This window comes from Eleutherodactylus coqui, chromosome 2 (genome assembly GCF_035609145.1).
Source record: "Eleutherodactylus coqui strain aEleCoq1 chromosome 2, aEleCoq1.hap1, whole genome shotgun sequence".
Classification (NCBI taxonomy): Eukaryota; Metazoa; Chordata; class Amphibia; order Anura; family Eleutherodactylidae; genus Eleutherodactylus; species Eleutherodactylus coqui.
The window spans coordinates 321,010,554-321,020,204 of NC_089838.1; the positions used below are offsets into that span (position 1 = coordinate 321,010,554).

At 42.4% G+C, this 9,651-nt stretch overlaps 4 non-coding genes across 4 annotated transcripts; all 4 read left to right on the forward strand.

Annotated features, from left to right (window-relative positions):
- The first annotated feature begins 6,793 nt into the window (after window positions 1–6,793).
- Window positions 6,794–6,865, forward strand: TRNAW-CCA (transfer RNA tryptophan (anticodon CCA)). Its single transcript has one exon. It is a non-coding gene; the product is annotated as a tRNA-Trp (tRNA).
- Window positions 6,866–7,457: 592 nt separating this feature from the next.
- Window positions 7,458–7,529, forward strand: TRNAW-CCA (transfer RNA tryptophan (anticodon CCA)). The gene has a single exon. It is a non-coding gene; the product is annotated as a tRNA-Trp (tRNA).
- A 592-nt stretch (window positions 7,530–8,121) lies between these two features.
- On the forward strand, window positions 8,122–8,193 carry TRNAW-CCA (transfer RNA tryptophan (anticodon CCA)). The gene has a single exon. It is a non-coding gene; the product is annotated as a tRNA-Trp (tRNA).
- A 1,256-nt stretch (window positions 8,194–9,449) lies between these two features.
- Window positions 9,450–9,521, forward strand: TRNAG-CCC (transfer RNA glycine (anticodon CCC)). Its single transcript has one exon. It is a non-coding gene; the product is annotated as a tRNA-Gly (tRNA).
- Window positions 9,522–9,651: the final 130 nt, after the last annotated feature.

Genomic DNA, 9,651 nt, shown 5'->3' on the forward strand with positions numbered 1-9,651 from the left:
AATTGGGTTACGGCAAAAAAACAAACTTCTTTGACCTTGTGGCATAAATAAGTGTCTCTCAATGGAAGACCAGAAAGTTGCATGTGAAAATGACATTTGCACCACACTCTAAAAAAATGGAGTGAACTGGCCATGTGACCTGACTGCGCTCTACGCAACCTTGATTCAAATACACATGCATCACGGCTCCACTTTTGGTACCCAAAAGAGGCCGAAGACTTTGTCAAAAGATAGCTTGACGGCACTTCAGATGCTGGAGAACCTAGCCCATATGGGTATCAAAAGCTGAAACCTCCGTGTTATTAGAACCACGGTTTAACAAAAGTGAGCAAGCAGACATGACACACAATGCCAGTTTTTGCCTCCTGCATCTAGTTTGACATGCAGCAGCAAGAGCTTGTTGCGCAACGGTTGTGCATTTCACTCCACATCAGAAGATTGTGCCTAGAAATCACATCCAAATCAAATCAGACTTTTCATGATCCAGTACAGATATGAGGGTTAAAATTCTAAGTACAGCACCAATCGGGCCCACCCCACTTTCCCCGTTGCCGGCCGTAAGAAGAGACACCACACACAGGAGTCTGGTCTAGCTCCTCACACGGGAGAAAAAACTGCGCCCTTTATTACAGATTACATGAGATCTTATACCCTCTGCCCTCTCACCACTAGGGGGTGATGGGCTCATAATCATATATGGGCAGTCCGGATTTCCGCCTTAGACAGTGAGGCGCCTCTGGCTTATACAGAAAATCACGTATTCAATTAACTCCAGTACAAAGAATTACCCACACAATTCTAAGAAGTCCGGCCTAACATCCATATATGGGAAGTCCGGATTTCTGGCCTAAGACAGTCAAAATTATGTACATTTGAACATCTTGATATCTTGTTTCTGCGCTTCTGGGAAATCGGCCAAGTACATGCGGCCTTGTGTCTGGTTCTTCTTCTCTGAATTTAAGATACATCTCTTGCAAAACCTTGGCATATCTGATGTAAGGCGAAGTATTAAAGTTTTTTCTCATTTGGAATTGAATAAAACTTGCATACAGGTATAAAAGCATGAAAAACACATATGGCAATATATATATATACCCTCACAAACCCCCCTAAAAAACTTAATATGGAGATCAAGCATCAGACCTTGCACTCTTCCTCGGTCGTCTCTCCCTTACGTCAGGGTTTCTCCACTGCCCGTAAGTCCCTACTCCTAAAAGGGAAGGGATCCCTACCTCACCTCAGAAGGAGGCCATGGATTCCCTGGGCTTATTTCCGGGCCTCCATACCCTCTATCTGTACAAGTTAACACCCCACAGGGTGTGCCCTCGCCGGAACCTAAGGTCTTCTGCACTTTCCCTAGGCAAATGGGAAATCCACTGACAGTCCATCTTATGAGACTGAGGCAGACACAGTACTAGTCCATCTCTCCATTCTTCTGGTAACGTATCTGGTTGGCATTATCGGAACTGGCTCTTCATCTTTTTCAAACAAGGGAAATTTTGGTCACATTGTCCAGTCCCTTACTCATATTCTTTGATCAAAGGGAAAATACACGTACAGGAAATTACATACCCCACCTCTTTCTGCTAAAACCATATCCACGGCCACTCTATTTTGGAACGCCATGGATGCAGTGGGCCCTAACTGGTCAGTTAACCCTTGTAAAGCATCTCTGGTGTAGTTTACAAACCTCTGCTGATTGTAATAGATATAATTCATCCAATCTACATTATTATTAACAGTGACAATAGCAAATAAGGACTCAAAACCTGCTTTAACCTGATCTCTAGAATTAAATTCATCTCGCACCCCCCTTGGCACTCCTATTGCATCTATGCATACATGTGGATCAAAGTTACCACCTGGAGCGTCAATGTCTCTCTTAGCACGATGCGGTGTTGGATTCTCACCCTCAGTGTAGGATTCATATTGCACATTTCATTGTATTAATTTGTTGTGAAACAGAGGGCTAGTGTACAGTAGTCAAAGGTGTGTGTTAGAGGAATTGTACCACATTATAGCATGTAAAGGATATGCAGGATCATTAGTTTTTTCAGTGCGAAGTGTGGATCCAAGTGGGCTTTCCTTCGAGCTTGACTGCAGTTGGGTGAACAACATCTGGTAGGGACATTCAAACAGGGTTTGTCTCTCAAACTTTTCCACATAGACCCTGTCACCTGGTTTCAGATTGTGACACTCATCTGTAGGACCTGGGAGAAAAGCAGAGACTACAGAATACATTATTGACAATTCCTTAGAGAGGCTCATGACAAAATTAACAAGAAAATCATTCACCAAACTCTGATACTGTGGCATGTATCCTCCTAAGGAAAAAAACTAATGAAAGACACTCAATTCAAGATTTACCCGTTTCCTCTATTGCCTTTTGTATCTACTTTCCCCTACTCCGCGGATGGTAGGGTGTGTGAAAAGCCTAGAATATACCCAAAACAGACATGATGTGTTGCATTATTTCACCTGTGAAGTGTGTACCTTTGTTTGACTCAATTACTTCCGGTTCCCCATATCTGCGGATTACCTCATTCATGAGCTTCTGTGCGATTACCTGCTTATTTACTTTGGTAACAGGGTAGGTCTCCAACCTGAAAAACATTAACATCAACAACAAGCACATTTCCATGCTTCCCAACAAGTGGGAACTGAGTGTAGCCAATTTGCAATCCCTGAAATGGGTAGAGTGGTCTAGGCAAGTGTGGTGTGGCAAATTTACTTCTGCCCTGTTGCTTTATGGCAAAGATCATGCAAAATTGGACAAATGATGCAGCAGCTACAGAAAACCAAGGAGCCACCCATCCTTGTTCAAGCGTCGACATCATTACTGCTTTAAGAGGTGCGTCTTTTCGTGCGTCAGCTGGGCCATCATGGGGCACAGGGACCGTGGTGGGCAAGTGCTGTTGACTGTTCACCATACGCCGTCCCTTTTTAGTCCATTTGTAGTTTTAGTCAAAGTTCAAAGCTATAATCAAAGTCCAAGATTTTTATCAAAGTCCAAGTTGTTATCAAAGTCCAAGATTTTTATCAAAGTCCAAGATTTTTATCAAAGTCCAAGATTTTTATCAAAGTCCAAGTTTTTTATCAAAGTCCAAGTTTTTATCAAATTCTTCTTTTCTTCTTTCTTCCACGGCTTGAGGGCCGCTGCTTTTGCTGTGTGGCCTGTGATGGCGTTGCCTCTCGCTTCTCCGGTGTAGGAATTGGTGTGAGCTTTCCACTTTGTCAGGTAGAAATAGGGCCTCCGTGAGACTGCACCGCTGCAACATTTTTAATTGGCTGTCCCGCTGTGGTAAAAAACTGTCTGGCCTTCCATGTTGGGCCGTAATCATGAGCTATGCCAAATGCATACCGGGAGTCAGTGTAAATGTTTGCCGTCTTACCTTCCTCCACTCTACACGCCTCCGTGAGTGCTTTTAATTCCGCTTCTTGTACTGCGACATGCGGAGACATTCTGCTTTTTAGGACATCTTGTTGTGTAACCACCGTATATCCAGTGTGGAGTCGTCAATCACCCTGGTACCATCTATAAAAAACAACTCAAAATATGCATTATTAACAAGGGCTTTCAGTAACTTTTTTAAACTTAAATTTTCTTGTTGCATCACTGCTAGACAATCAGGCTGATATGCTATTTCAAAAAGATTAGAACCTTGTTGCAAAAAATTTAAAAATTTAAAAATGAGTTGCAAAAAAAATTTAAAAATGGCTGATTTGCAATACCTAGATCACCTACGCCTATTCCTCCCCCCCTTTGAAACCAGGGTACTCAATTGGAACAATAGTAGCCGGGTTTAAGTTATTATAACATTGTAAAAAGATTTGATGGATGCAGATAAGGCCTGTAAAATGTTAGCATCAATAACAAAAACATGAGTTACACCGGGGAAGAATAATCTACAAACACCTACTAATATTGGAAATGTGATATCCCTTTAAGTGAATTCATTATTAGTCTGTTCCTGCCTGCAGTCTTATCAAATCTCAGACAGGAGAAAAAAAAAGACAAAACAAAAAAACTAGCTGCTCAAAATTCTCCCCCCCTCCCTCGTGCAGGAGGGATGAAACATTATTACGTACTATTACATCATCTAGCTCCACCCCTTCGATATTGGCACATTGCGGCCGTCTTCTCAACTCCATTTTAGCTTAACCGTCCACACGTCCATATCTCAACCAAGCAAAGTCCCATGCATGGGGTAGGACTTTTACCCCCAGTCAATTTCCACATCACACATTCCATCACTCACCGCAGCTTGAACACGGGTCACTAACTCACATCCATGCTCTCAAGTCTGCTCCGTCACCCCCCTTTAAAGGTGTACCAGTACACACAGATGCACAGACAAAAAAAAAGTTTGGCAAACATACATACATCAGCTGAAAAACACCGAGGTGAGTGCTTATCATTTTATAAAGTACATAATTCTATTGAGATGAGATTGTGAATGAGCGCTATCTATGACAAATTATGTGAAAAAAGTTTGCTGAGTGACTGAAATATTCTATATTTCTTATCTACTGAAGCTATTATATGCTGTATTAAATACTGAAGTGTTTTAGAATCTGTGACCCTGAATTTGGAGTGAATTCTGAAAGCCCCCAACCTTTTTTAAAACAAATCTCTTATCTCTCCGCGACTATGAAACACAGACTGAAATAAGTTTTAGCTTAAACTATTGAAAAAACATTTTGAAATCATAATTAACACATATGCTGGGACCTTGCAACATTCATTTTCAACCCCTGTATAAGTAAGAATATAACTTAGAAATTACTATATTTCCCTGCCTACTAAGACAGTATAACTAATTAAATTCATTTCAATTCATTGCAAGCAAGCCAAGATATTAACCAAGGATGTTATTACATTTTCTCTCTCGCTGTTATCTTCCGACCTTGGAGACTGAACACAAGTTCGCAGCTATATGTCAACAGACTCTTCTCCCCTTCAGCTAACTATTTGCACTTACAGTATATATATATACACATATATATCCACCTAGTATGGATTATACATTATCTATTATCTATCTTGTATTATACACATTTTCATCTCTCTTTGCCAACCAATCACATGCATTGTACTTCTCTCCCCTACCTAACTGCCAATATAACCTTCAATAGACACTCTCCTGACGCCCTCTTGATCACTTACTGTACTTTTCAACATTTCACTTACGGACACTTTCTTAAACAAATAATGTGTACATACGTAACTTTCTCTGACTGTCTCTCTCTCTCTTAGCAAACCTTGATCTTCCAAGGCACCTCTGGGTCCTAAAGACCTCCTCCCAGACACCATTTTGTAATCAGCCGTGCGGGTCGGTGTCACACATTTTCATTAGAGTTTTCTTACATTTTACAGATTCATCCACACGGCGGCAGCCCTTGAGGGGCTCTATCTTCTTTAATAAGATCTTACGCATATTACAACAACAATAATAATAATAATAACACGCTCCATAGAGTGCATCCCTCTTAATTCCAAATTGTCAGCCCCTTATATACCGGCAAAACAACCGAGGACATCTTCTTCCATGGAACCAGTCCCATAAAAATGCATCTCTCTGAAATCAAATCGCTAGCCCCATATATAAGGCAAACCGACCGAGAGTCCCTATTTCTATGAGACTTCTCATAGAGTGCGTCTCCTCCTCAGCTAAACCATTAACTAACTAAACTAAACCCGAGGGTCCCTTCTTCTATGAGACAAAATAAAAAGTAAGAGAAAAAAATTCTGCAGATACAACAAACAATCAAACAATCTCCACTATCGCTAAAACGCTACGGACTTCAACAACAAATAGACTACAGACTAGTTTCTGGGTGAGCCATTGGTGCGCATCTCACGGTCAGTGGTCCATGACGGCAAACCCGGAGCCCACACGAGTTACCGTGTAGAACTCTTAACCCAACCCGTCCGGTCACAAACCACAGATAGTCCATCCCGCTGCAAGACTTCGCAGTGTAAAACACAACATAAATATATGTTTGTCTTACCTGGAGTTCTTGTGAGTTGATCAGGCTCGGTTTGCAGTAGGACGGTTTCTCAGTAGCGTGGATCCGGGTGAATTGCGCTGTAAGCTCCGATTTTACCGCCGCACGTTCGGGCGCCATTTATGAGGGTTAAAATTCTAAGTACAGCACCAATCGGGCCCACCCCACTTTCCCCGTTGCCGGCCGTAAGAAGAGACACCACACACAGGAGTCTGGTCTAGCTCCTCACACGGGAGAAAAAACTGCGCCCTTTATTACAGATTACATGAGATCTTATACCCTCTGCCCTCTCACCACTAGGGGGTGATGGGCTCATAATCATATATGGGCAGTCCGGATTTCCGCCTTAGACAGTGAGGCGCCTCTGGCTTATACAGAAAATCACGTATTCAATTAACTCCAGTACAAAGAATTACCCACACAATTCTAAGAAGTCCGGCCTAACATCCATATATGGGAAGTCCGGATTTCTGGCCTAAGACAGTCAAAATTATGTACATTTGAACATCTTGATATCTTGTTTCTGCGCTTCTGGGAAATCGGCCAAGTACATGCGGCCTTGTGTCTGGTTCTTCTTCTCTGAATTTAAGATACATCTCTTGCAAAACCTTGGCATATCTGATGTAAGGCGAAGTATTAAAGTTTTTTCTCATTTGGAATTGAATAAAACTTGCATACAGGTATAAAAGCATGAAAAACACATATGGCAATATATATATATACCCTCACACAGATACATGATCGAAAAGAGTGCTGAACAGGGTCAGAACACTCAAGTTTCATTGACCTTGTGGCGCAACGGTAGCGCGTCTGACTCCAGATCAGAAGGTTGCGTGTTCAAATCACGTCAGGGTCATCTGACATTTTACTCATCAACTACAAAAAATTGTTCAAAAACACTGTGGAATTGGGTTACGGCAAAAAAACAAACTTCTTTGACCTTGTGGCATAAATAAGCGTCTCTCAATGGAAGACCAGAAAGTTGCATGTGAAAATGACATTTGCACCACACTCTAAAAAAGTGGAGTGTACTGGCCATGTGACCTGACTGCGCTCTACGCAACCTTGATTCAAATACACATGCATCACGGCTCCACTTTTGGTACCCAAAAGAGGCCGAAGACTTTGTCAAAAGATAGCTTGACGGCACTTCAGATGCTGGAGAACCTAGCCCATATGGGGATCAAAAGCTGACACCTCTGTGTTATTAGAACCACGGTTTAACAAAAGTGAGCAAGCAGACATGACACACAATGCCAGTTTTTGCCTCCTGCATCTAGTTTGACATGCAGCAGCAAGAGCTTGTTGCGCAACGGTTGTGCGTTTCACTCCACATCAGAAGATTGTGCCTAGAAATCACATCCAAATCAAATCAGACTTTTCATGATCCAGTACAGATACATGATCGAAAAGAGTGCTGAACAGGGTCAGAGCACTCAAGTTTCATTGACCTTGTGGCGCAACGGTAGCGCGTCTGACTCCAGATCAGAAGGTTGCGTGTTCAAATCACGTCAGGGTCATCTGACATTTTACTCATCAACTACAAAAAATTGTTCAAAAACACTGTGGAATTGGGTTACGGCAAAAAAACAAACTTCTTTGACCTTGTGGCATAAATAAGCGTCTCTCAATGGAAGACCAGAAAGTTGCATGTGAAAATGACATTTGCACCACACTCTAAAAAAGTGGAGTGTACTGGCCATGTGACCTGACTGCGCTCTACGCAACCTTGATTCAAATACACATGCATCACGGCTCCACTTTTGGCACCTAAAAGAGGCCGAAGACTTTGTCAAAAGATAGCTTGACGGCACTTCAGATGCTGGAGAACCTAGCCCATATGGGGATCAAAAGCTGAAACCTCTGTGTTATTAGAACCACGGTTTAACAAAAGTGAGCAAGCAGACATGACACACAATGCCAGTTTTTGCCTCCTGCATCTAGTTTGACATGCAGCAGCAAGAGCTTGTTGCGCAACGGTTGTGCGTTTCACTCCACATCAGAAGATTGTGCCTAGAAATCACATCCAAATCAAATCAGACTTTTCATGATCCAGTACAGATACATGATCGAAGAGAGTGCTGAACAGGGTCAGAGCACTCAAGTTTCATTGACCTTGTGGCGCAACGGTAGCGCGTCTGACTCCAGATCAGAAGGTTGCGTGTTCAAATCACGTCAGGGTCATCTGACATTTTACTCATCAACTACAAAAAATTGTTCAAAAACACTGTGGAATTGGGTTACGGCAAAAAAACAAACTTCTTTGACCTTGTGGCATAAATAAGCGTCTCTCAATGGAAGACCAGAAAGTTGCATGTGAAAATGACATTTGTACCACACTCTAAGAAAATGGAGTGAACTGGCCATGTGACATGACTGCGCTCTACGCAACCTTGATTCAAATACACATGCATCACGGCTCCACTTTTGGCACCCAAAAGAGGCCGAAGACTTTGTCAAAAGATAGCTTGACGGCACTTCAGATGCTGGAGAACCTAGCCCATATGGGGATCAAAAGCTGAAACCTCCGTGTTATTAGAACCACGGTTTAACAAAAGTGAGCAAGCAGACATGACACACAATGCCAGTTTTTGCCTCCTGCATCTAGTTTGACATGCAGCAGCAAGAGCTTGTTGCGCAACGGTTGTGCGTTTCACTCCACATCAGAAGATTGTGCCTAGAAATCACATCCAAATCAAATCAGACTTTTCATGATCCAGTACAGATACATGATCGAAAAGAGTGCTGAACAGGGTCAGAGCACTCAAGTTTCATTGACCTTGTGGCGCAACGGTAGCGCGTCTGACTCCAGCTCAGAAGGTTGCGTGTTCAAATCACGTCAGGGTCATCTGACATTTTACTCATCAACTACAAAAAATTGTTCCAAAACACTGTGGAATTGGGTTACGGCAAAAAAACAAACTTCTTTGACCTTGTGGCATAAATAAGCGTCTCTCAATGGAAGACCAGAAAGTTGCATGTGAAAATGACATTTGCACCACACTCTAAAAAAATGGAGTGAACTGGCCATGTGACATGACTGCGCTCTACGCAACCTTGATTCAAATACACATGCATCACGGCTCCACTTTTGGTACCCAAAAGAGGCCGAAGACTTTGTCAAAAGATAGCTTGACGGCACTTCAGATGCTGGAGAACCTAGCCCATATGGGGATCAAAAGCTGAAACCTCCGTGTTATTAGAACCACGGTTTAACAAAAGTGAGCAAGCAGACATGACACACAATGCCAGTTTTTGCCTCCTGCATCTAGTTTGACATGCAGCAGCAAGAGCTTGTTGCGCAACGGTTGTGCGTTTCACTCCACATCAGAAGATTGTGCCTAGAAATCACATCCAAATCAAATCAGACTTTTCATGATCCAGTACAGATACATGATCGAAAAGAGTGCTGAACAGGGTCAGAGCACTCAAGTTTCATTGACCTTGTGGCGCAACGGTAGCGCGTCTGACTCCCGATCAGAAGGTTGCGTGTTCAAATCACGTCAGGGTCATCTGACATTTTACTCATCAACTACAAAAAATTGTTCAAAAACACTGTGGAATTGGGTTACGGCAAAAAAACAAACTTCTTTGACCTTGTGGCATAAATAAGCGTCTCTCAATGGAAGACCAGAAAGTTGC